Source organism: Schistocerca gregaria, chromosome 1 (assembly GCF_023897955.1).
Source record: "Schistocerca gregaria isolate iqSchGreg1 chromosome 1, iqSchGreg1.2, whole genome shotgun sequence".
NCBI lineage: Eukaryota > Metazoa > Arthropoda > Insecta > Orthoptera > Acrididae > Schistocerca > Schistocerca gregaria.
Genome location: NC_064920.1, coordinates 1,098,262,209 through 1,098,289,443, shown reverse-complemented (window position 1 = coordinate 1,098,289,443; position 27,235 = coordinate 1,098,262,209).

The following is a 27,235-nucleotide window of genomic DNA, read 5'->3' as shown; positions in this document are numbered from 1 at the left end:
TAGTGTAGCCTTTGTTTATTGCTAGCGCCTTATCATAGAGAGAATTTCCTTTGTAGTTGCAGTCTTTCATTGTTGTACAGTAAAACAGTTGTGGCATGCATGTAGTTTTGCACGAAGTATTTCGCAGCTGCGCTTGCAATTAACTAGATATTATTTTCAGTGCTATGTTAATGTGTTCTCTTATTTTTGTTCTTCAAATTGTGTTTTTCTGTGTTGTCGTGTGAAAAATTGTGACAATAATGGCGTGTGAAAAACGTAACACTAGGCTCCAAAGTAAACTGAGAAATGACAGTGAAGACGAAAGCAGTGTGTTAGCGTCACCATCTAATGAATTCACTAACGTTCAAAGTAGTAATCTGGTAATAGCGCATAAGGAAATGGAGCGGGTTGCAAATAATGGTGTAGGAAGTGAAACAATTAGTGAACAGGGAAGTATTATCGATCGATCGGTCGGCAACAGCCCGCCTCAGGATTGCGAAATGACAGGACACAATCTTGCAAATACTGTAGATTCAGATTTTGCGTCCTCACCGTTTTCTCAAATAAGTCAAGACTCATTTTCTGTTTTTCAAACTGCGAATATTGCCGGTTCAAATGCATTGCCGAATAGCACTGAGGAACATGTTTCAGACACCAGTGCACTGTTATTACAGTTAATGCAACAAATGGGACAAAGGCTACAAAAGTTAGACACAACGCTTGAACAAAATCAGAAACAAATGGGACAAAATCTTCAAAAGTTAGACACAATGGAACAAAATCTTCAAAAGTTAGACACAATGGAACAAAATCTTCAAAAGTTAGACACCTTGGAACAAAATCAGAGACAAACACAGCAAAAGCTTCAAAAGTTAGACACAATGGAACAAAACCTTCGAAAGTTAGACACCACACTTGAACAAACACGTGAAGATTTAACTACTGAGTTACATAACATTGAATCGAAATGCCAAAAAATCTGTAATGACGTTAAAACACAAATTTGTGAGCATTTTCAACCTATTTTTTCGCGGCATGAAAATGCATTACAGAATCATGAAGCAGCCATAAAAGAACTGCAAACTATTGTTCGTGAAAATCACGACACCTTGCAAGCTAAAATGGACTCAGTTGCATCCACCGATTCGGTTACGCAACTTGCAAGAACTCAGGAAAACTTAAAGGTCACAGTAGATTCGATTTCATCACAAATGGACACTCTGAAACTTGGTTCAGAAAAACACACTGAGGAAATGTGTTCACTATCGGAGAAAGTAGCCGAACTTTCAGATCAGTTCACTAACTTATCTACAAAGGTAGATGATGATCTGAATGATACAGAAGAGTGCGAACAAATTAGGAAATTCAAACAAAGTCTGAATCAAATTAGTACGCAACACCAAAGAGAAATCCGGGAAGTACAAGATCAGAGGACACTCGCGCTCCAATACGGGAAGAGGGACATAGAAATACGGAACAGCCACAAAATAATAACACAGGGCACTTCGGAAATTATGAAAGAAATTGGCAAGGTGCACCGAATTTTGAGATGGAACTGCCGACACGACGTAACAATGAACGATATGCTACCCGCCGACACGATGATTTTGACTATAAGCTGTTCATTACTACACGTAAATTCAAAACATTTAAGAATTCTGGCAACGACATTCATCCACAAGCGTGGCTCCATCAATTCTCTCATTGTTTTCCTCCCAACTGGTCACTAGAGCACAGATTAGAATTTATGTGTGGCTACTTGGAGAATGAACCAGCTGTAAGAATGCGATCGGTCATTCACGATTGCCACAGTGAAGGAGAATTTTACCATGCCTTCCTCTCAGCATATTGGTCTCAAGCCACACAAGACCGAGTAAAACATGGCATCATAATGATGAAAAATTTCGAACAATCTGAATTTTCAAGTCTTGTGAAATATTTTGAAGACATGTTGCACAAGAATCAGTACCTGTCAAACCCATACAGCCCCTCAGAACTCATCCGCATTTGCTTAATCAAATTACCTGAACATTTACGACAGATTATTTTAGCAGCACGATGCAAAGACGACATTGAAGCTTTTCAGGGACTGTTACAAGAACTGGAAATTGGCACTGACAATCGCGGAACGCGAAAACAGGAACACAACAATTACAGGTCACACCTGTCACAATTCCGCGATGACAGAAATAATACACGACAAGGCTATTCGTACAACGTAAATCGTGACCAAAACGGACACCGCCCGTATGACAACCGTTGGCAGAGTAGTAATTATTACAGGGAAAGATCACCTCTCCATAGTAATGACTATCACAGAGACAACCATAGAAGCAGACAATATGGTAACCAGAACTATTATTATCAAGGGAGACGGAATAACTTCAGACGCAACGGTCCAGCCCGCAGTTACGATTCAGCTAGAAATTCTCCACCACGTGACCGACAAGAAATTAATTACAGAAGTTACCGACATGACGACAGACGATATGATCGTAACGGCAGACCTGAATTGCATCAGAACTGGCGGGATTCAAACAGAGCAGGGCCCTCTCGGCAAGGTGAATTTGTACAAGTTAGGTCTCCTAATCCCAATAACGACGCCCGCCAACAAAGAGACAGACAATGACTCGCACCGCAGGCAGCCACGTGCGCCGGCTGGCTCAGAGAAAAATAACATAGGCGCTAACCTTGAGAAAAACTCCAGTATTCTTTACCGACGTTTACCGCATGATAATTGCGCTCAAGTTGAAACTCTGCGTACTAGGAAGAGTAAAGGTTTACACCACATTTCACATGTAAAACCGTTTATTGAAATATAATCAGTTTTTTAACTTTGTCTTTCCCATAAAACATTTCACTTCACATTTATTGTATGCTTTGTCACACTGAGAAACTGTTAACATGCAACAATGTTTTGAAGTTAACTATCCAGTATAGAACCTAGGGAACATTTTTAAACAGAAATTACGAATGCATTGTTATAGTGAACAGACGACACGGTGTTGTTATTTGTACATTCTTGCTTGTTAGTTGCACGATTATGTAACGATTATAAGGCTTACATACTTAGAACATGTACTGTTAATGAGGTTTTAATGCAACATTTTGGTTTAGTTGAAAAGACATTCTTTATTTGAAGTACTTTCTGTGAGATTAAAGATGACTTAGCATTTGGTTTCTTTGATAGCTACACGATTATATCACGACGCACATTAGTAAATGTGTGACACAATTTACATTGTGCTTTTGCGGTGTATCTGTTTTATATCTGCACAGTTTTTCTGAATTCTTCAGGAAAGGAAAACATGTTTTAGTAGTAACTTTGTGGTATAGCTACAATGAGACAGCCTTTTCTGTAGCACAACAATACGTTACAGTACAGTACTTACTTCATCACGGCAATAAGCGTAGTAACTACGATATCTATATGCAAAGCTTTTCACTTTTGTTTATCATGAGGTAAGTACATTGACTTCTGCAGAACTTAGTTTTCGGAGGACGATAACTACGACACTTCCACAGAGATTATCTTACAACAAGACGCACAGTTTAGCGCTACCCTTACACGTATTTGAGTGATTAATTTTGTACTTAAACATTTATTCTTAAAGATATTTGAAGTACAATGATACAAAGGTTTTCCATGATACATTTCATTCCATTGCTGTAATCTGCAACACCTGAGGATATAATTACATTAATCCTCAGGGGGGTACACGTCTACTTTGTGTACCATGTGTTTGGCAAGCACAAGGGGCCCTAGCTAATATGGTATTTGCTTATACAACTTTACACATCGGTACCATATTTCTCTAACACATAAATTACACAGCTATCTGGTTATTTAACTGAGAAAGACAAACATTTATTTTACTACATCAGTGACAGATGTTTATGTAATTGCACCGTTGGATAACTTCACACTTATGAAATTGTATTTTGTCTGTACTTTGTGAACAGTTCATATTTTTCCGAACCATTGTGATATTATGAGAGCTTTGAATGATGTAGTTGGTATGGGATCATGATTTTTAAAGTACGTTTGAGGTAGATGACACTTTTGACATGAGCAGAGAATTTTTTTAGATTTGAAATTAGTGGAGGAAGCTACGACGATTTTGAGAATTTGACTAAGGTGTTATGATGTTGTTATTACGATGACTATGTGTATTATGCTGTTGCGGTATGTTTATGATAAATAAACTGATGCTATTTGATTATGCTTCGTATCTGTTATGATGAAAAATTGAAGAAGTGTCTACGAATATGTGTATATGTAATAAAGGTAAGGAATAACGAGTAATGGTTAGGGTCTCTGGTTTGTGAAAAAGGATGTTGGAAACCGCGAATCGTACTTTAATTGTTATGAAATGTGTGTATATGCGTGAATGTATCACTATGCTGATGAAAAGTTTTCTACAGATTTCTAACGCAAATTTTCAACCTGTGAAAATATTTTTATATTAGACTGCCACTGTAGCGGAAACTGGTGTCGTAATATTTCGGTAAGACAGTTAAGTGACCACCTGCACGTAATGCGTCGTGAGCACCCAGCTGGGCAACAGCCACCGGGAAACAAGCCTTTAGTGTGTGCCTTTCAGAGGCACAGGTAAAAAAAAAAAAAAAAAAAGCCATTATCCTCTCTATTGACATTCCTTTGTAGAAAGCACCGCAAATACGACACGCTCATTACTGAGAAAGATACTTACATCTGACACCTGATTATAACAAACGTCTTTCTACGAAAGTTGAGAGAATTCTACTAACTTATAAAATGTCACATGACTATTGAATGATATTTTTATGCTTTGTCCATAGTTGCTTATTTCATTTGATATCTGTTTTCCAGCTGTGTTGCAGCTTTGGTTTTATAAAATTAAATGCATTTGCTAATGTGAACACTTTCTGTCGACAGATCTATTAAATAATTATTTTATGATCCACATTCTGCGAAAAAGGAGCTCTTGGAATGGAAAGAGCAATAAGAAGCGACTAATAACAGTAACTGTATATATAATTTTCTTTTCAAGTACTTGGTAATTTATTTCATTGAATAAGTAGTGGTGCACCATTTTAATTATATAGACATTAAGATGTGAATATACATTTCCCTTATCTGCATTGTTGTCTTTAGCGTAATATTTTTTCTGCTTGAGCTTTGTCATGTTTAGGTATAATTTATAGCATTTGCTGCTGCTGCTATGTGCCAGGCATAGTGCTACTGAATGTCACTTTGTATTACTAGGTTCAGCCAATTTTATTACTGATTTATTTTTCTTGTTTACTGCGCATTGCCTTATATTAGTTGTGATATTGCTGCCTTTTTTTGCCAATTTCCATTTTTTAACATTGCTGTTTGTGTAAATTGTTTTGTGCCGCTGCTTTGCCTCGTCCCTTAGTTTAGCATCTGAGCTCAGTAGGTTTAAGTTAGCTTAAGAGGGGGTAGACTATATAAGAAACTAACTATGATGATTTGGAAGAAATGCATTGAGAAGCTATAAGTAAATGGTTTGGCTATAAGAAATGGTCTGGCCAAAAAAGTAGTGTACAGTGGAGAAAAACTATTTTTGAAAGAAGATGTGAGCAAAATACAGAAAGCATGCTTGGATAGGATATTTTTGGTGGAAACAAATGTTGAGATATGACGAAAGATCTACAGAATGAAGTTTTGGGTTATAATGCAGTCCCAAATGTTACACTGAAAACAAACCCTGTCCTTTCCTTTTGTGTTATCCCACTATGTGTTTGTGTACCCTTGTGTATTTATGTTCTTCCTGTCTTTATATGTTCATCTGTTATCCTCAAATATAATTTGCATTAATAATATGTCGTTTTCTTTGTAAATATGTTTAGAAATTATTTATTCTGTTCTGTTTTAATGCTCATGTGTGAAGTTGATGTTTCAAAACTTATTCTGATCTTTTATTTATGTACTTATGTCGTAATTTTGTAACACTGATGTATTTGCTATTTCGATTCTTTTGTAAAGCCTGTACTACTGCTAATGTTATCTGTATTGTTATGTTCTTTAAAGATGTATTTTGTACCTTTGTTATTGCATTCTTATGTTATAAAATTGTAATTGACACCAGTTCATCAAATTAAGTAAATTGTAAATTGCATTTCACTGCACATGTTTCTGTTGGTCATAGTATATGGACAATATGTGAGAAGTAGGGACTGATAGTGTTTGCACTTGCGTTAATAATTCAGTAAGGGACTGGATAACAGCATTGCTGGTTGTAAGGACATTTCAAAAACAATTTTTGTGAGTGCACAAGTGGTGGTTATGGACTTGCTATATTAACTGCAAGACTCTTCAATGGTGAATGTGCACCTGCACAGTCAAACCGATGGCTGCTGGCCATCTCTACAAGGACTACAGTGGGTCTACACCTTTGATGACCCACCAATACCATTATTTCTACAAGGACTGCAGTGGGTCTGCACCTCTGGTGGCCCACCAATAGTAATATCTACCAGGACTACAGTGGGTCTGCTCTGTGATGACCTACCTACCGATAGTCTTCAATGTCGACTGACTCTGCTGTGGCCCATTACCTGTCTGCATGTCGAGAGTCAGCACTGTCTTTCGTTGGAAGGACAACACTACTTCTTCAAGACTGCTTAGAAATCCACTACTTCCAAGTGCAATTTCTTTTATTGCTCAGACTTTGAAAAAAAAAACACTGCAATTTTACTATGATGAACGATCAGGACTGTCTTTATGGACTGTGAGAGAATTTTAGCTTCTGACCAACGTTGTATCAATAAGTGTGTGCATTTGATATCTTTGTTATAGTAATTATGAAAAATTTTATCAAATCATTGTTGGCCACTGCCCAAAACAATTTGTAAAAATTTTTTGTGGGGAGCATGGGGGCTATGTAGGTAGGCTGTTTAGGTTTTCTTATTGGTAACGCCGCTTAGCGCTCGGTATGAAAAATCACTGGCTGTGCTGTGCGCAATCTGTGTTTAGTTTGCATTGTTGTCTGCCATTGTAGTGTCGGGCAGCGGCAGCTGGATGCTAACAGCGCGTAGCGTTGCGCAGTTGGAGATGAGCCGCCAGCAGTGGTGGACGTGGGGAGAGAGATGGCGGAGTTTTAAAATTTGTAAGAATTGGTGTCACGAACTGATTTATATATTATGACTATTAAGGTAAATACATTGTCTGTTCTGTATTAAAATCTTTCATTTGCTAACTATGCCTGTCAGTAGTTAGTGCCTTCAGTAGTTTGAATATTTTATTTAGCTGGCAGTAGTGGTGCTCACTGTATTGCAGTAGCTCGAGTAACGAAGATTTTTGTGAGGTAAGTGATTTCTGAAAGGTATAGGTTAATGTTAGTCAGGGCCATTCTTTTGTAGGGATTTTTGATAGTCAGATTGTGTTGCGCCAAAAATTATTGTGTGTCAGTTTAAGCACAGTCTTGTACAATTGTTCTAAGGGGACGTTTCAACACATGAGATTGAAGTCCTCTGATGACTGAGAGGTTTGCTGTTATCGATCGCTAGTAGACAGTGCTTTAAGTCACATATGGGACATGTGGTTGTATACAGACCAGTATCAGCTGCAAAGCGATTTAGAAAAGATTGCTGTATGGTGTGTCAGGTGGCAGTTGACGCTAAATAACGAAAAGTGTGAGATGATCCACATGAGTTCCAAAAGAAATCCGTTGGAATTCGATTACTCGATAAATAGTACAATTCTCAAGGCTGTCAATTCAACTAAGTACCTGGGTGTTCAAATTACGAACAACTTCAGTTGGAAGGACCACATAGATAATATTGTCGGGAAGGCGAGCCAAAGGTTGCGTTTCATTGGCAGGACACTTAGAAGATGCAACAAGTCCACTAAAGAGACAGCTTACACTACACTCGTTCGTCCTCTGTTAGAATATTGCTGCGCGGTGTGGGATCCTTACCAGGTGGGATTGACGGAGGACATCGAAAGGGTGCAAAAAAGGGCAGCTCGTTTTGTATTATCGCGTTATAGGGGAGAGAGTGTGGCAGATATGATACACGAGTTGGGATGGAAGTCATTACAGCATAGACGTTTTTCGTCGCGGCGAGACCTTTTTACGAAATTTCAGTCACCAACTTTCTCTTCCGAATGCGAAAATATTTTGTTGAGCCCAACCTACATAGGTAGGAATGATCATCAAAATAAAATAAGAGAAATCAGAGCTCGAACAGAAAGGTTTAGGTGTTCGTTTTTCCCGCTCGCTGTTCGAGAGTGGAACAGTAGAGAGATAGTATGATTGTGGTTCGATGAACCCTCTGACAAGCACTTAAATGTGAATTGCAGAGTAGTCATGTAGATGTAGATGTAGATGTTGAACGCAGGCTATTCCGCAGTAGGACTCACAGCAGACCCAAGTTAACGTTCGAGTGTGGATCCACCGCGCGTTATATCTGGAGCAATGTTGGGATGCAGATCCACAATATGCCTCATCCAGGATAGGGTTTGAAGATGGATCTGCCACGCACAATGTATGGAGCAATGTTGGGATGCAGATCCACAATATACCACATCCCAGTTAGCCTTTGAATGGGGATCTGCCGTGCACTACACAGGGTGAGTCACCTAACGTTACCGCTGGATATATTTCGTAAACCACATCAAATACTGACGAACCGATTCCACAGACCGAACGTGAGGAGAGGGGCTAGTGTAACTGTTTAATACAAACCATACAAAAATGCACGGAAGTATGTTTTTTAACACAAACCTACGTTTTTTTTAATGGAACCACGTTAGTTTTGTTAGCGCATTGTTTCATTGTAAAATGTTAATTACATCCGGAGATATTGTAACCTAAAGTTGACGCTTGAAACCTCTGACGTTCAGTTGCGTGTTGTAACAAACACGGGCCACGGTCGGCGAGCAGCATCTGCAGGGACATGTTTACCATGACGACCGTGTTTACGAGTGTGGCTGTAGTGCACTGTTGTGTTTTGGTCTAGCTGTCGCAGTGTCCGCATGTAGCGCTTGCTGCTATTGTTATTCTGCATCGTCTCCGCATGCAGACCAACTGTAGTACACCGTGTTACCAGACGTCTGTGATAGTGTAGTGTTGTAGGAACTGTGACCATGGTGTATTTGAACTCTGGAAAGGCGGAGATGATACTCATCTATGGTGAGTGTCGACGAAATACAGCTGAAGCCTGCAGGGTGTATGCAGAACGGTACCGGACAGAGAGCATCCAACGCGCCGCACATTGCGAAACATCTACCGCCAACTGTATGCAACAGGTTTGGTCGTGGCACGCAAACGGGTCCGTAACAGGCCCATCACAGGAAAAGCGGGTGCAGTTGGTGTGTTAGCTGCTGTTGCCATGAACCCACACATGAGTACACGGGACACTGCGAGAGCCGGTGGACCGAGTCAAAGTAGTGTCATGTGCATACTGCATCGTCACCGCTTTCACCCGTTTCATGTGTCGCTACATCAGCAATTACATAGTGATGACTTTAATCATCGAGTGCAATTCTGTCAATGGGCATTAACAGAGAATGCGCTGCAGTTCTACCTGTTTAGCGATGAAGCGGGTTTCACAAACCACAGGGCAGTGAATCTACGGAACATGCATTACTGGTCCGTGGACAATCCTCGCTGGCTCAGACACGTAGAGCGACAGCGACCGTTGACTGTAAATGTATGGTGCGGAATCATTGGCGACCACCTCATTGGTCCTCACTTCATTGCAGGGCCCCAAACAGCTGCAACATACATCGCGTTTCTACAGAATGATCTGCCAACATTGCTCGAAAATGTCCCACTGGAAACGCGTCGACGTATGTGGTATCAGCATGATGGTGGACCTGCACATTTCGCAATTAACACTAGGCTGACCCTTGACAGGATGTTCGACGGGCGTTTCATAGAACGTGGAGGACGCATAAATTGGCCATCCCGTTCTCCTGATCTTACACCTCTGGACTTCTTTCTGTGGGGTACGTTAAAGGAGAATGTGTACCGTGATGTGCCTACAACCCCAGAGGATATGAAACAACGTATTGTCGCAGCCTGCGGCGACATTACACCAGATGTACGGCGGCGTGTACGACATTCATTACGCCAGAGATTGCAATTGTGTGCAGCAAATGATGGCCACCACATTGAACATCTATTGGCCTGACATGTCGGGACACACTCTATTCCACTCTGTAATTGAAAACGGAAACCACGTGTGTACGTGTACCTCACCCCTCATGGTAATGTACATCTGCGTCAGTGAAAAAGACCAATAAAAAGGTGTTGGCATGTGGACGTAATGTGCTGTTCCAGTCTCTTCTGTACCTAAGGTCTATCACCGTTCCCTTTGGATCCCTACGTAATTCGGTGCTCTCCGATACACACGATCGAACAGCGGAGGAGTGGTACCCAAGCGTCAACTTTAGGTTACAATATCTCCGGATGTAATCAACATTTCACAATGCAACAAACGGCACTAATTACGTATTTGTTTATATGTTCAGATGTGCTAACAAAACTAACGGGGTTCCATTAAAAAAAACGTAGGTTTGTGTTAAAAAACATACTTCCGTGCATTTTTGTATGGTTTGTATTAACCAATTACGCTAGCCCATCTGCTCACGTTCGGTCTGTGGAATCGATTCGCCAGTATTTGATGTGGTTTACGAAATATATCCAGCGGTAATGTTAGGTGACTCACCCTGTATATCCAGACCGATGTTCAGATGCAGATACACCACACGTCACATGTTGGATAGGGCTCGTAGATGGACCAACCACACGTTACGTCCAAAGACGTGTTCTGTGTTCGAAGTTGGTCCCACCAGCAGGAGGACCTGATCCTGGGAGCTGTCCGCGACACACAGACAACCAGAAAGCAGAGCATACACACTGAAAATGTGGAATCTGTGGGTGGAGGTGACTGGATGCAATCGAGTACAGTGCTATGCTACGCCCCCCCCCCCCCCCAATCAGAAAAATAGTGAATAGTGCATTTGCGCTAGGTGTTGGCAGCTGTACTACATTTTCAAGCAATTTTAGAACACGGAACGAGAGGCTATGTCATGATCGCTGGAGTAGAAGTGAAATAAAAAATCGATAGAATTGAAAAAAATGACAGAAAATAGTATAGATTGAGGTAAAATACACTGAAATGTGGGGAAATTGAGGAAGCACTTGTGCGCCTTCTGGTTGGCGCAGAAAAATTCTTGTACATAGGAACAAGTATGCAGCTGCAAGAGGAATCCAAGAAAATGTCGACGTGAAAGCGAAGGGAACTAGGGAAAGAGTCACTATTTTTTGCCCATCAAGGCAGTATTCTACTGTATGTCTATTGAAGTAACAGTGATACACATGAGTTGACTACTGGACTTTACACTTTTCAGGAAAACGGAGACCCATCTGCCTCTAAACTTACATATATCTGCATTATAGGATAACAGAATGGATGGGGTGACCGACTGAGATGGGGCTGTAACGAGGTACGATTTAATGGAAGACTGACGATACATTCTAGACAGAGAGAGAGAGATGTTTCTTCAGGTCATTGGACCATTTTTTCCGCTATATCGCTGCATCGGTCACGTGACATAACCTGTGTTCGACTCATATACAGCCACGTGTCCTGTGTGTGACTTAAAGCACTGTCTACTTGCGATTGATAACAGCGAACCTTTTGGCCATCATAGGACTTCCATCTCATGTGTGACGAAACGTGACCCTCCTGTTTTGTCACATTCCTCTAAACGAACAAAGATTTATGCGATGTACTCCATTCCCCTGTCGCGTCTTGTGTATAAAATTGAGACTTCACTTTCACAACTAAGATGATTCTAAGTTAGCGATACGTGATTCTGAGACACTGCAATTCCTGTGTATACATCTGCTTGACAGATGTGCTGTTTACAGAGTTAGTGGTGGCAAAAAAATGGCTTGGTTCAAATGGCTCTGAGCACTATGGGACTTAACATCTGTGGTCATCAGCCCCCTAGAACTTAGAACTACTTAAACCTAACTAAGCTAAGGACATCACACACATCCATTCAAACCTGTGACCGTAGCGGTCACGCGGTTCCAGACTGAAGTGCCTAGAACTGCACGGCCACACCAGCCGGCTTAGTGGTGGCATGATGTGTAATTTCACATGTCAGACCCCGCTACTATGTGTTTATCTGTCTCCTTGTAGGAGGTATTCTCTGTTACTATCAACCATTTTATATAGACTGACCCGGGCATATTATATATTTTCTAAACCATGATCGGATGTGAGCAGTGGAACCTGCAAGAAGGATGTTATGTCATGTGTTGGAAATATATGTCTTACAATGGGATATTAACAGCGCTGCATTCCACATGACTCATAGGTCGGAAACTGATGCGATCTAACATTATAGCCTCTTTTATGTGTAAAACCATGTAGTCTTAGGAGTGTGAGTGCTTATGTTCTCTCTTGCCAATACCACGCTCGTACTCATCCCAGACGCCAGAACAATACTTTAAAATTGATAGCGTAATTCATTTACATAAAATGCTTCGAACTCCATCTGTCTGGAGCTCCACCATGCATAAAAACCATCCGTTTCTTGTTCTTCTTATTCGTCTGCTATTACAACACTTTCAGATCTGTACACCGATAAGGGGTGCTAAGCTCCTCCGGAAGGGCGCATCTGGAGAAATCTTGTGCACTTGGATGAGCAAGGACTCAGCAAGGTCCATTCATTCACGAGACGCGGAATGTAGTAGTCTACTTCTGGTCAGCTGCAGATTAAATCGGCAACGGTGCTGCAGGGTGGGTTGTTCAAAGACAGTGCGAGGGGGTCTTTCAGTCTCTAAATTTATCCTAAGACTGCTCTGTGACTCCATCCGCATAGAGACAGATCATAAATCATGCACTATGCTGTAGGTGCTAGAAGTATGTAGAGTGCTGTGTGGTATACTTTGATGATGTATATGTTCGAGAATTAACAGCAAATGGAAATACTGCACAGTCATCTGTTTACATTTGCAGTGAGACTTGGAAAGTAGAGAATGGGCGGTTTAGCAATGATACTGAAAATGGTAAATATGCTATCGCATCATTGGTTGGTGTTGAAATTGCTGTAAAATTGCTAAAATTGTTCGCGCTATCAACTGTGATGATTATTATTACAGTACATCGACGGTGTCTTTCCCATCCCATCCGTCCACTGGTACACTATTGGTCGCCACATAATGATTGCCTGACATCGTTGGTTTGAGATGGAGAAAGAGTTTTGGATGGAGGCGCAACACCTTCTGAGGATGGCTATCACCGAAACAGTGATCGCGTACATGACTGCAATATGAGGAATCAGTCGAAACGGAACGCAGAGCCATCAGCTATTCCGTCACTATGACAGATGAGTTTAAATATAGAGGTCGTCAATCAACTTCGGACTGTAGTTTGGAAACACTCCACAATGCCGCCAAACTCTTCCAGCGTCCTTATGTTGTAACGGACCTTCAATTAAAATCAGCCAACGTGTGTGGTGTGTTATGTTAGCAGCAGTAACAACATGACTTACACAGAGCAACGTCTAGTTTTCTGCGAGAGCCAATGGACCAGAACGTGTTAATGGCAGTTTAGAATCTGACACAAACCTGGAAGTCGCGCGGAAAACAAAATGTATGGCAGTGTACAAAACGTGTTCCAGCAGGAAAATAAGCAATGTTTCAAACAACTACACAGTGTCTCTTGCGACTTAAAGTATAGTCTGTGGGATACAGGCATCGTCCTGCAGTACAGGTGGTGAAACTTTAAACTGATCTGTGCAGTGGATCTATACCTGTATATTCAATAGGATTGTCACATGTGCTCGGTGTCGCCATGCATGCGGTATTTGTTTTCGATGTATGGAAGGAGAGCGATGTGGTAAAAATCTTATCTAGTTCTCTAGTGGATGAAGTTAGTGGAGCTTTCATAGTTCGTAATTTTTCTATGTTGGATGGTACAGAATAACGATGATAGCATGTTGGAGTGAATGTGCTTTGGACTGCTGTAACTGTATGTAGTTTGGAAACGCACCACAATGCAGTAGCAAAATCTTTGTCCTCCCAGTTCCCGTACTGTCTTTTATATTACTTCATGTTTGCAGAAGCGGGCTTCGCTTGGCGCTGACCTTACAAATCTGGCACAGTTGGCGGAGCTACGACAACATGTTCCCATTTCCAATGAATGATCAAAACACAGTCCGGTCGCACTAACTCAGCTTAGCCTGTTTCTACGTGGGTTGGAGAAGGTGGTAGATATAGCTTTCTCCGACTTCCACTCAGTTCAAACTTAAATTGAGACAATCACATGCGCAAAGCTGCAGGGATGGTAGCACAGAGTCTGAGGGGCAATTGCACGATGCATAGGGACTACCTAAAACCACGATGGCATTTTACTGTAGCAGATAGGTTCGAGAAAGGTGACTCTTTTTCAGAACCACCTTCACAATTCTCTATTAATCCAATCTCGTATAGCACGCGGGAAGAATGAACACCTATATCTTTCCGTACGAGCTCTCATTTTATCTTGGTGATCGTTCCCCCCTATATAAGTTGGTGCCAACAAAATATTTTCGCATTCGGAGGAGAAAGTTGGTGATTGGAATTTCGTGAGAAGATTCCGTCGCAACGTAAAACGCCTTTCTTTTAATGATGTCCATCCCAAATCCTGTATCATTTCTGTGACACTCTCTCCCATACACGATAATACAAAACGTGCTGCCTTTCTTTGAACTTTTTCGATGTACTCCATCAGTCCTATCCGGTAAGGATCGCACACCGCGCAACAGTATTCTAAAAGTGGACGGACAAGCATAGTGTAGGCAGTCTCCTTAGTAGATCTGTTACATTTTCCAAGTGTCCTGCCAATAAAACGCAGTCTTTGGTTAGTCTTCCCCACAACATTTTCTGCGTGTTCCTTCCAATTGAAATTGTTCGTAATTGGAAACCTAGGTATGTAGTTGAATTTACAGCTTTTAGATTAGACTGATTTATCGTGCAACCGTAGTTTAACGCGTTCCTTTTAGCACTCATGTGGATGACCTCACACTTTTCGTTATTTAGGGTCAATTGCCACTTTTAGCACCATTCCGGTATTTCTTCTAAATTGTTTTGCAGTTTGTTTTGATCTTCTGATGACTTTATTAGTCGATAAACGACAGCGTCATCTGCAAACAACCGAAGACGGCTGCTCAGATTGTCTCCCAAATCGTTTATATAGATAAGGAACAGCAAAGGACCTATAACACTACCTTGGGGAAGGCCAGAAATCACTTCTGTTTTACTCGATAACTTTCCGTCAATTACAACGAATTGTGACCTCTCTCACAGGAAATCACGAAACCAGTCACGTAACTGAGACGATATTCCATAAGCACGCAATTTCAATATGAGCCGCTTGTGTGGTACAGTGTCAAAAGCCTTCTGGAAATCCAAAAATACGGAACCGATCTGAAATCCCTTGTCAGTAGCACTCAGCACTTTATGTGAATAAAGAGCTAGTTGTGTTTCACAGGAACGATGTTTTCTAAACCCATGTTGACTGTGTGTCAATAGACCGTTTTCTTCGAGGTAATTCATTATGTTCTAAAAAAACATTGTTCTAAAATTCTCCTGCATATCGACGTCAACAATATGGGCCAGTAATTAAGCGGATTACTCCTACTACCTTTCTTGAATATTGGTGTGACCTGTGTAACTTTCCAGTCTTTGGGTACGGATCTTCCGTCGAGCGAACGGTTGTATATGATTGTTAAGTATGGAGCTAATGTATCAGCATACTCCGAAAGGAACCTTATTGGTATACAGTTTGGACCAGAAGACTTGCTTTTATTAAGTGATTTAAGTTGCTGCATTACTTCGAGGATATTTACTTCTATGTTACTCATGTTGGCAGCTGTTCTCGATTCGAATTCTGGAATATTTACTTCGTCTTCTTTTGTGAAGGCATTTCGGAAGTTTGTATTTAGTAACTCTGCTGTGACAACGCTGTCTTCGATGGTATCTCCATTACTATCGTGCAGAGAAGGAATTGATTGTTTTTTGCCCCTAACATACTTCACATACGACCAGAATCGCTTTGGATTTTCTGCCAGGTTTCGAGACAAAATTTCGTTGTGGAAACCGTTATAAGCATCTCGCATTGAAGTCGGCGCTAAATTTCAAGCTTCTGTTAAAGATCGCCAATCTTGGGTATTTTTCGTCTGTTTAAATTTTGCAAGTTTGTTTCGTTGTTTCTGCAACAGTTTTCTAACCCGTTTTGTGTACCAAGGAGGATCAGCTCCGTCGTTTGTTAATTTATTTGGTATAAATCTCTCAATTGCTGCCGATACTATTTCTTTGAATTTAAGCCACATCTGGTCTACACTTATATTATTAATTTGGAATGAGTGGAGATTGTCTGTTAGGAAGGCGTCAAGTGAATTTTTATCTGCTTTTTTGAATAGGTATATTTTTCGCTTATTTTTCGAGGATTTGGGGATTACAATATTCAGTCTTGCTACGACAGCCCTGTGTTCACTAATCCCTGAATCGGTTTTGATGCTCGTTATTAACTCAGGATTATTTGTTTCTAAGAGGTCAAGTGTGTTTTCACAACCGTTTACTATTCGCGTGGGCTCATGAAATAATTGCTCGAGATAATTTTCAGAGAATGCGTTTAGCACAATTTCGGGTGATATTTTATGCGTACCTCCGGAATTAAACATGTATTTTCGCCAACATATCGAGGGTAAATTAAAGTCACCACCAACTATTATGGTGTGAGTCAGGTACGTGTTTGAACTCAAACTCAAGTTTTCTTTGAACCTTTCAGCAACCATCATCTGAATTGGGAGGTCGGTAAAAGGATCCAATTATTATTTTATTCCGGTTGCCAACAATGACCTCTGCCCATACTAACTCACACGAAGTATCTACTTGAATTTCGCGACGAGTTAAACTACTTCTGACAGCAACAAACACGCCTCGGCCAACCGTGTTTAGCCTCTCCTTTCTTCGCAAAAATTTCGGCTCAGCTTATATCCGGCTTTAGCCAGATTTCAGTGCCTATAACGATTTTAGCATCAGTGCTTTCTATTAGCGCTTGGAGCTCTGGTGCTTTCCCAACACAGCTACGACAATTTACAACCGTTATACCAATGGTTCCTGTATCTACGTTTTTCCTGTGTTCAGCCTGCACCCTTTGTGACTGAAGCCCTTCTTGTGTTTTCCCGAGACCCTCTAACTTAAAAAGCCGCCCAGTCCACGTCACACAGCCCCTGCTACCCGTGTAGCCGCCTCCTGCGTATAGTGGACAGCTGACCTATTCAGCGTAACCCGAAACCCAACCACCTTTTGTCGCAAGTCGAGGAATCTGCAGCCTACATGGTCGCAGGACCGTCTGAGCCTCTGATTCAGACCCTCCACTCGGCTCTGTACCAGAGGTCCGCAATCGGTCCTGTCGACTATTCTGCAAATGGTCAGCTCTGCTTTCATCAAGCAAGACTGGCAGCCTTTACCACTTCTGTTAGCCGTTTGAAACCAGAGAGAATCTCTTCTGATCCAAAGTGACAACATCATTGGTACCGACTTGAGCAACCACCTGCAGTTGGCTGCACCCTGTGCTCGTCATGGCATCTGGGAGAACCCTTTCCACATCTGGAATGACTCCACCCGGTATGCACACGGAGCGCACATTGGATTTCTTACCCTGTGTTACAAATACTGTAGAAATATCTTGTGGTGGCATGAGGGAGTTTCATACCACATTCCTTAGCTGAATCACTTTCTAAATTCGGTAATTTTATTACAAGGCTGCACGACGTGTAGCTGCACTGTTGGTCTGATAATATACACTCCGAACTATATTCAGTGTCACGGTATTCGTCTGGAAAAACCACTTAATTTGGAGGTAATGTCATACCTCGATTTATAAGGCCGGTATAGCTTGTAACATGGATACTTGTCTGCACCTGTAGAACCAAGACTGCTTGTGACAGTAATATGGTCGTTGCAATCGTGTTGCAAGACGATTACGCCACTCTTTCTCAGACACAGTGGTAGCACTTGCAGGAAAAACTAATGAGACATGTCCACCCATCGCTGATTTTCGGTCAGTATCATTTCGAATCGCCAGCAATCAGTTATTTGCGGAGTACTATACTTCGTAATAGGGGATCCATGATAGGTTCGCCTTGTGCATCAGGCATCGTAAGGAAGGTATGGATTTGATGTGGAGTACTGTGATAGCAAAGGGTAAAGTCTGTCAAGTCGATTTCCTAGGATGATTGTCTGCGCCCGTGGCCTGTTGCGGAAATGATTCACATTTCCGGCTAATGGTAGTTGACTTTGTGAATTATAGGGATGATTTTGAATCTGTTACATCACCAACATCGGTTTTCGTGAATGGAAATATCAGTTTCCTCTATTTTTTTTTTTTTTTTACGTTTTCACGTAAAGGTCTTCGCGGACAGGATAAGTTCCTAGTTACTCAGTGGTTTACAGCAAGCTACATCTCGCTAAAGTTTCGGGTTTCTAGAGAAATAATTTCCAGTCTATACCTTTGGAATAATAGTGTGCAAGCGATACTACTGCTGTGCGAGCGATATTGCTGTGTGCTTCATATCGAGAAGTATCGCATAAATGGTATGATATTCTGGCAAGCCATGTGAACTTACATATGTTCTTGTAATTACAGAGTCTGTAGATAGGTATAGAAATCATGCTAGCATGAAGGTCGGGGCCAGAAACAGTAACGCCTGTGTACCGAGGGGAAATGAACCCATCTTTGTGCAACAGTTCAGTCCACTGAGGGTGCTGTGATCTAGTGTTGGGAGTGACACTTGGCTGCGGTGGATGGCTGCTCGACCTTCTGGGAAAATATTTAGTGCTGTGACGAGTATACCTACAGTGCATGTGCTTATGCTGTCTGTCTGTGCGGTACATGTACAAGTGTCTCGCAGTCGATAGCTATATTAATGATCGGAATAGGGCGATTTTGTACGTTTATTACATCGACACAGTACGCAGTGATACTTTGTCGGGTTGGAGATCGGTTTCATGCTCTAATATTCAAGATTCTGTCCTCAGTGGCAGAGCAGTGTAATTGGGTAAGAGTCTTTCCGTGCTTGAAGATCTGTAGGCCACTTTTGCAGGGTTTAACTTTCAGTGCAACATGGCGATCTGTACAAAATATTTTTGCTGCTGAAAGTCTAGTCTGCAGAGAGAAAAAGGCGGACAGTGCTTCCACACAGGCAGCATCAGTAATTTGGTGGATAAATTCAGCAAGAGCCGATCATAATGCTCCATTCATTCACAAGACATCCTTTGTGCCAGGGCATAGTGGTGAGAATGTCTGAGTTTTGGAGTGTTTGTCAAAAGAAGGACTTAATGATTTCCAGGAAGAGTAACACATGATGGACAGGGTCCCAGGTTAGTACCACCAGGGGGAATGGATTCAGCATTATGCTGGGCTATTTTCGTAAAAGGGTTCTGTTAGGAGAAGCATCTCCATGTGGACAAGCTTAGACATCACGGAAGATCCTACAAAAACGACCATTAACTATTTCTGCGACACTTTACAATTTCAGAGAGGTCAACTTGGCTCTTATTTACATTGCCATGTTATATCAGTATAACATTGAGAACCTTTTAGATGCACCTCCGATGATGAGTCGCTATCCAAACATTTCGTGGCAATGTGTCAGACACGTTGGGCAAGTAAATGCGTGCACGGCTAGACACAGCTTTCATGTCCCATTATGTTCGCTAGGAACGTTGGGCAAGTAAATGCGTGCACGGCTAGACACAGCTTTCATGTCCCATTATGTTCGCTAGGAACAATCCCCCTGTGCTATTCTGGGAAGCACTGGAGCAGATTCCTATAGCGCGACCTGTGACGTCAGTATAACACAGAGAATGTTTTAGCTGCATCTGTGAGGGTGAGTCTCTGAGCAATTAGGTCTTCGCTGGACCGCAGGTAGAGAGGCATTGCGCCAGCAATGGTAAACACGTGTGTGTGCAGAGGGTGACTTGGCTCTTATTTACATACACATGTGACATCAGTATAACACTTAAAGAATTCTAACTGTATACCGAAAAATAGATGTGACTTCCACCTGCTGGCTGTACGCGACAGCGACCTGAGAGCAATGGCTCGGGTCCCTGCGTTCGTCTGTCCAACGATGGCTCACAGCGGCGGTGGTGGCGTGTGCGCATGTTGGAGCCACTGATACGTTCCAGTTGATGATAGTTCAAAAGCGTTTTTATGTGCAATGAGTGTTTGTGCACTACATTATTTTCGCCTGATTTAGCATTATGAGCATGTTGGCAGACCTTTATATATGCTTTATTTTGACAATTTCATGTGTAGTATACGTGTCTGGTCATGGGACAATAGCACCCTCTAGTGGCAGTACTGTATAATAGGTCAGTTGGACTCCGGGCCTCATGGTGAATACACTGGATGGAGCTACTGCCTCAAATTGCTCAAATGAAGATTGCCTGCAAAATAAAGACTTACGTCCATCCTTTCCAGCAGCCCAGCACATGTTGAGCCCTTTCCCTACCAAATCGTAGGAAGAGCTAGCGGTCGGATGACTTAGGTTAGTGAAGGTAGACCAACTGACCTTTCTCCCGCCATTTTATTAGGTTAGTGCCGGCCGGGATGGCCGAGCGGTTCTAGGCGCTACAGTCTGGAACCACGCGACCGCTACGGTCGCAGGTTCGAATCCTGCCTTGGGCATGGATGTGTGTGATGTCCTTAGGTTAGTACCTCGCTTTTTTATTTGGACCATGGGAAACAAAATGGCGGCCATTTGAAAAAATAGGGTTTTTTCATTGATTTTTCGACTTTGTCGGCCAAGTAAAAATATTTATAGTTGATGGATCGGAATAAAAGTGGTACAACTCCTAGACAACTTAGTTAGCTTCGTCGGAAACAAAGAATCATGCCAATCGGTGCAGTAGATTTGAAATTACCACACCGCGCGATATAATAATAATAATAATAAAATGTCATTTCGAGAAAAACGCATTTCAAGTGGACTACATTTAAATGCAATATTATGCAACTTACGTTCAATCTGCTATTGCGGATCCATAAACTAGTCATTTCTCTTCCTCATAGAGGGCGTTCTGCTCGATCTGGGCCATCCTGTGTTGCTCCAGAGCCGCTCATACCGCCGGTGACAAGCGGTTTTCGGCCGCTTGACTCCGGTGGTCGTCCGAATGCTTGGCGAACTGCGTCGAATATAGTCCCAGGGTGACGTCCATCGTTGTCATGGTCTTCAGAATTGCTGAATACCCTTCGTTGAAGCTGTTCATTGCCAGAAAAGTCGCAATCTCCACGGTCTTCGCTCCAGAATGCAAATGCTTGGGAGCTAACTTCCAAACACACGCGTTCAAACTTTCATTTGAATTTTGTGTGTTTCCTCCCAAGCGCCGGTACTATAACTCGTCCTCCGAAAGGAAAAAGCTGGTGCGTGAGAAAGGCCTATTTCAGGCAGGTGCATTTTTTTGTTCAACCATGAATAACAAACATTTCCGTTCCGTACTCGGAAAAACTGTTTCAGGGGTGGATTCTAAACACTTTAGTGGATCCAAAAATGCAATTTAAAAAAATCGATTTTTTTGAACCAAAAGATAGTAAACCTCCCCTGAAGGAACATCTCGTTCTCATTTGCGCGATCCAGAAGCTCTTCGCAGACTGCAAGGCGGTCTTTCTGGTCTTGACTCATGAGCCGAAGGACGAACTTGGCGGCAACACGATGCATTCCAAGATGCTGTGTCAGGATTTCATAACATGATCCAACTGAAATGTTACGTTCTTCTGCAATGTCTCGGACAGTCAGTCTTCGACTGACACGCACAATTTCGTTGTCCTTCCTGACATGAGCGTCGTCGGTGGACGTCGAAGGCGTCCTGAATGAGGGTCATTTTTAACTTCCATCCGGCCATTTTTAAACCGCGTGAACAATTCGTAACACCGACTACGGCTTACGTACTCATCAGTCATCACTGTAGGTGTTTTCTTGAATTTCAAGCAAAATTTAATGCAGACGCGTTGCTTCTCTAACTCTGCCACCTCGAAATTCGCAAACTGTGCGACACAATGCAGCACTGAACGACAACTAACAGTCGTACAACAATGAAACTTCCAGCAGTTACACATTAAACACAGGCGTGTGCAGGGAAGCCAAGCGCATTCCGCTACAACAAACCATTGGTGCGAAATTGCGAATGTTCCGGAATTATTTGAACAGACCTCGTAGAAAAATCTGTGGAGCGAGCACACCACACCCATAGACTTACTACAAATGGCTACGCCAGAATAGAATTGTCGTGTGACAATCGGCTGTCAGTTAGTCTTGAGTATCTACACATTTTGAGAAGTGTTCTCTTACAGATAAGATTTATGTATAGCAGTCTCGAGTTGTTAACTCCACATTTTACAGATCTCCAAGCCACTGTGCGTATCTTAAAATAGTCGTGACACCAAACTGTAGTAGGCCTAAGTACCTAATGAGAATGCGTAGAATGTTGATTAATTCTTTAATTCCCCTTGGCATGAACGAACAGTAATCATATCACACCAGAAAGCAGAAACTCATGAATTTCGTCCCTAAAAATCTTTCAATGTGTATTAAATTGCTGATTTGCTTCGTTCTCTAGTTCCAAAGCCAATGTTTCTTAGGGCTCTTTTACTTTGGCGTCGACCATACATTATAGGATGCCTTGTCGCAATGCCACTCCACCATAATGTATGAAAACAGATACTCAGCAATAAGATCAAGTGCAATACAAACCCAGAAATAGCTGTAGCTACCGTTTCTTTTCCTACAGCAATAAAATTTGCGACAGCTCAGTAAACAAGCAAAATGCTCATGCATTTATGTCTCCAAAGCTTTAAGCCAAGTTAATTCCAAATATCGCCATCGCGTGCACAAAATCTACATTATTTTAAGTGGGATTTATCTGTAATAGCGAAGTATTTTCATTCGAAATATGCAGAGCGCTTACGGCAAACCAGCCCATACCATAATCAGGTGACTTTGGAGACCATGTATGTCGGAACCAAATATTCTGTTCTGCTCCTCTAATGCTCTTACTCTTTGGGCTTGATGTCTCCTGGTAAAATTCTGTCATTTCGCTCCCAGTTGTGAGTTTGGCTTCAGTAATGCAACAAGACGATTAGTTTTTGGCTGTATTGTAGACTGAAGTTCCCAGTTTTGCCAGTTATGTTTCAAAAGTTGTAATCACAAATCCAGAAAAACAAAGGATAACTTCAAAGGAAAGTGCCTTAATTTCTCACGTTTGCATAAAGGGGTTACCCACAGTTCACAATACTTCTTGCAAACGTGACGTCATTTTGACGTCACACGCTGATAACAACGCTAGAACTGCTACATCGTCTCAGACGAGGCCCACGAGAAAGACAGCCCGTGGTGCATACTTCGGATCACGTGATACTGCAGGTCTTAACGAGTGCTAGAAGTCATATCTGGTCTCTAGTGGCCAACGGACTATTGCAGACGGTGTTCATAATTCTTGAATGCACGTTTAATGCATGTAAGCTCTTGGTAACACACGACACGGTAAGGCCTTTAATGCGTACTTTTTCAAGTACATATTGATTTCCCATTGGCCCTGCAAGGAGCCGAGCTTCGAGAAGTGGGATGGGTAAACCGACTACTGTGACACGTTCATTGCGAAGCCCGTATTTCTCGTGGGCCCCGTTATATCGAAGATGAAAACATCTGTCTATCGGTTTTCGTGACCATCCGATTCACAACACACGAAACGAACATGACTTTCAAAGCAATAACAGTCACTTCAAGTACAAAGAACTGGAGATGAAGCTGTATCTTTACTGCAGTGGACGTTAACCTTGAAGTTAACGCCATATTTTAAGTTCTGCGTTCATGTAGACTGGGCTGTGGGTAAGAGAGAAATTAAAATGTGGGCGAGAATTAACTCCGAAACGTACTAAAGAAGTTGTACTATTTTTCTAATATGCCTTCTGATATACCTTCAACCCCGAAAGTGAGACGGTTACTGATTTCCAAGCAAAACGTAGTTTCAGGAGTTGGCCTGTAATTACAGGGGATGGATAGCCACTCCAGTAGACGAATTAAAACGGCAGCTCATTTATCTTATGTGCAATGAATAAATGCTGTTTCAGAACACCAAGACGTTGAGGATCTCTCGAAAACGCGTCGGTATTGGTGCAATTTGTTGTAACAAAATTACGAGAAACGTGATATTGGAGGTTAAAGATGTACTTTAATTGAAGACATTTTTGCTTGGCAAAGAAGTGTCCTAAGAGACGTAGCTAGTAAATTTTCTTTTACACTTTATAGATGACTGAATCTAAGCCGACGTTTTAATTCTTTTGCAAAAGTGTCGGTCTTTTCTATGCTTCTTATTCTGAGTGGTAGTTTGTTTTACCAGATGATATCGTGTTTTGAATACTTATTCACATTTTCGTGTTTCATGCTTAATTTGTAAATTACTGACAACGAGAATTCACTCTTCAGAGAGAGAGAGAGAGAGAGAGAGAGAGAGAGAGAGAGAGAGAGCTCTTCTATTTACGTATCACGGAATATACTTCTGTTAACTTAATAAGGTATTCCCAGAACCTTGTGTAAATATGAAGGCGAAAAAAAAAAAAAGATTCAGATACGGCAGGACGCGAACCTGCTTTATTGCTACACAACACTCAGTAACTAACACATAGTCACTACTTCTTTTCAAAGGAATTTTCATGGTGCCTGAAGGGTGGGTTGGGAGCAAAGTGAACAGGGGTCGCAACCTAAGGTCTGGCCATCGTGTCCCTTTCCTTCCCCCAGGAAGCAGGGAAAGCATAGGGAGCGTGGAGCAGAGGTACAAAGTAAATCAATGATTTTGTTTATTTTATTTTATTTTTGTAAGTAATCAGTTAACTATTTTTTAATACCACGGAACATAGCAGGAAACCGACGTCGCGAGGAGGGGGGGGGGGGGCGGCGAGTCACCACACTCGGTGAAACTGTCGGCGCTTAGTTTTTGGGAGCAGAACATTCCAAAGAGCAGAGAATAACCAGTACTAAGGGTGGAATGCTGAAGATTAGATGGGTAGATCACATAACTAATGAGGAGGTATTGAATAGAATTGGTGAGATGAGAAATTTTTGGCACAACTTGACTAGAAGAAGGCATCGGTTGGTAGGCCATGTACTGAGGCATCAAGGGATCACCAATTTAGTATTGGAGGGTAGCGTAGAGGGTAAAAATCGTAGAGGGAGACCAAGAGATGAATACACTAAGCAGATCCAGAAGGATGTAGGTTGAAGTAGGTAATGGGAGATGAAGAAGCTTGTACAGGATAGAGTACCATGGAGAGCTGCTTCAAACCAGTCTCTGGACTGAAGACCACAACGAGAACAAAATGGGTGGAAATGGCATGGATCAACTCCTCATTGCAGTAACACACTAAATCCGAGGTAGGTTAAGAAACACATTACAAACAAAATTGGAGAAAAATTGTTTGTATTTGGTACTGCAGACAGCTGCATAATATCGTTTATTAAGTAAGTCCCAAAAATCGAGCACATTTTTCTCGCCATCAGCAAACAGGTAGTGAACTGTGTGTCCACAACTCACTTCACAGAGTTCGTCTTAGCTTGCCGAAGTATCCCAAGTCGCGAAAGAGGAGCAGGTGTGAGGTATCTGATGACAATCCGTAGGGCTAATTAAGGCCAGCATCTGTCGCACCAAGAATCAGACACATGTCGCCGGTCTGCACACGAAGCGATGTTCGTCCTTGTCCAGAGCATCACAGGTGACACACAACAAGGTGTCTGCAAGGTGAATTCCGTGAAGGCGAAACCAGCACACTTGCTTCCCATTAACCGCAAGGTACCATGCAGACTGGACGCCAGTGGCAAGATCAAAAGCGTACACCGATCGTCATACAGGACGCCAATCGATGTGGGGATGCTTCCCCTCAACCACATTAAGTGACCTATTTTGCTGAAGAAAGCTGTAGACATCCTTCGTGGACATCAAGTCCATTGGCAGTATCACAGTGAAACGGAAATAAAAGAAGGACGGGGGTGACAGCGATCGTTGTCCAAGGGTCTCCAGCAACAGGCTAGTAAGGCATGTGGGAAAATGGCGCTACAGCTCTGTCTGAGAGCTGGTTGAAAGGGCTGTCGCTCTGTCAGTGACACGATACAGGCCTAAACTGCCCTTATACTGTGAGAAGGTGAGGGTCTTGTACAAAATGTTGAACAGCAAGCAGTGGCAAACATATGAACCCAATGCTGATAGCATGCGGCGGGCCAGGGTGGCACAACGGGGAGGGTCTGTGCCACGTGGGGCATACATGATACCAAATATACATTTACATGTTGTGTCAATTGCAGAAGATAGAGGACTCATAAGCAGTGGTCTAGAAGTCCAGCTTGTAATTGGGATAGTAGGCCCCAGCAGCTGAGGGCAATCGTGCGCCACAGATCACCTGCGAAATCGTGTCCTGAGCATTTGATAGCAGCAACAAATGCAATGGAGCAGTGCTGTCTGCAGGAAGTCCCACACCTGTAGCCATAGCGCTCGATGTGGACATTAAGGCAGATACTAGAAACTTCACTGTAGGTGATAACCCATACCAAGGACTCCCTGACCTAAGCACCACTACGAAGAACGAGGATGAGATCATTCACACTACCAGTGCAGCAAAATACTTGGCCACCGAGAGACATCCCAGACCAATGACGGAGGCTGCAGAGCAATTGTTCCATGGCGAAAGCATACAACAGAGCAGAGAGCAGGCAGCCTTGGTGCACTGAATGATGTATCAAGAAGGGAGGGGTGAGATGGCCATTGTAGAGTACACAGCACATCGCTCCATAAAAGAGACACTTTTCAACGTTTATGGTAGTATCATGTATTTCAGATTGCGGAGCACCCCTTCCAGGTAGTCATGATCCACCTGATCAAATACCTGGCTGAAGCCAAGAGGGGCCAAACGTCCACGCACACAATGAGAGTGAGAAAGAGCGATTATATGTCAATAGCTACAGAAGGCAGTGCAGATGTTATTGGCATCTTCCAGACCGGTTTGACCAGGGGAAACCATCGAGGAAACTGTCTGGAATCTGCATAATAGGTGTCATGGAGTCCCATTAAATTTCTGTCCGCACCTGTGCCAGTAGGGGATGAGTCAGTCACGCATTAGCAACTTGTTTGTAGAACCTACCTGGATAGCATCATGGACTTCACCCTTCATGATGTCAAAAAGCAGATCCATC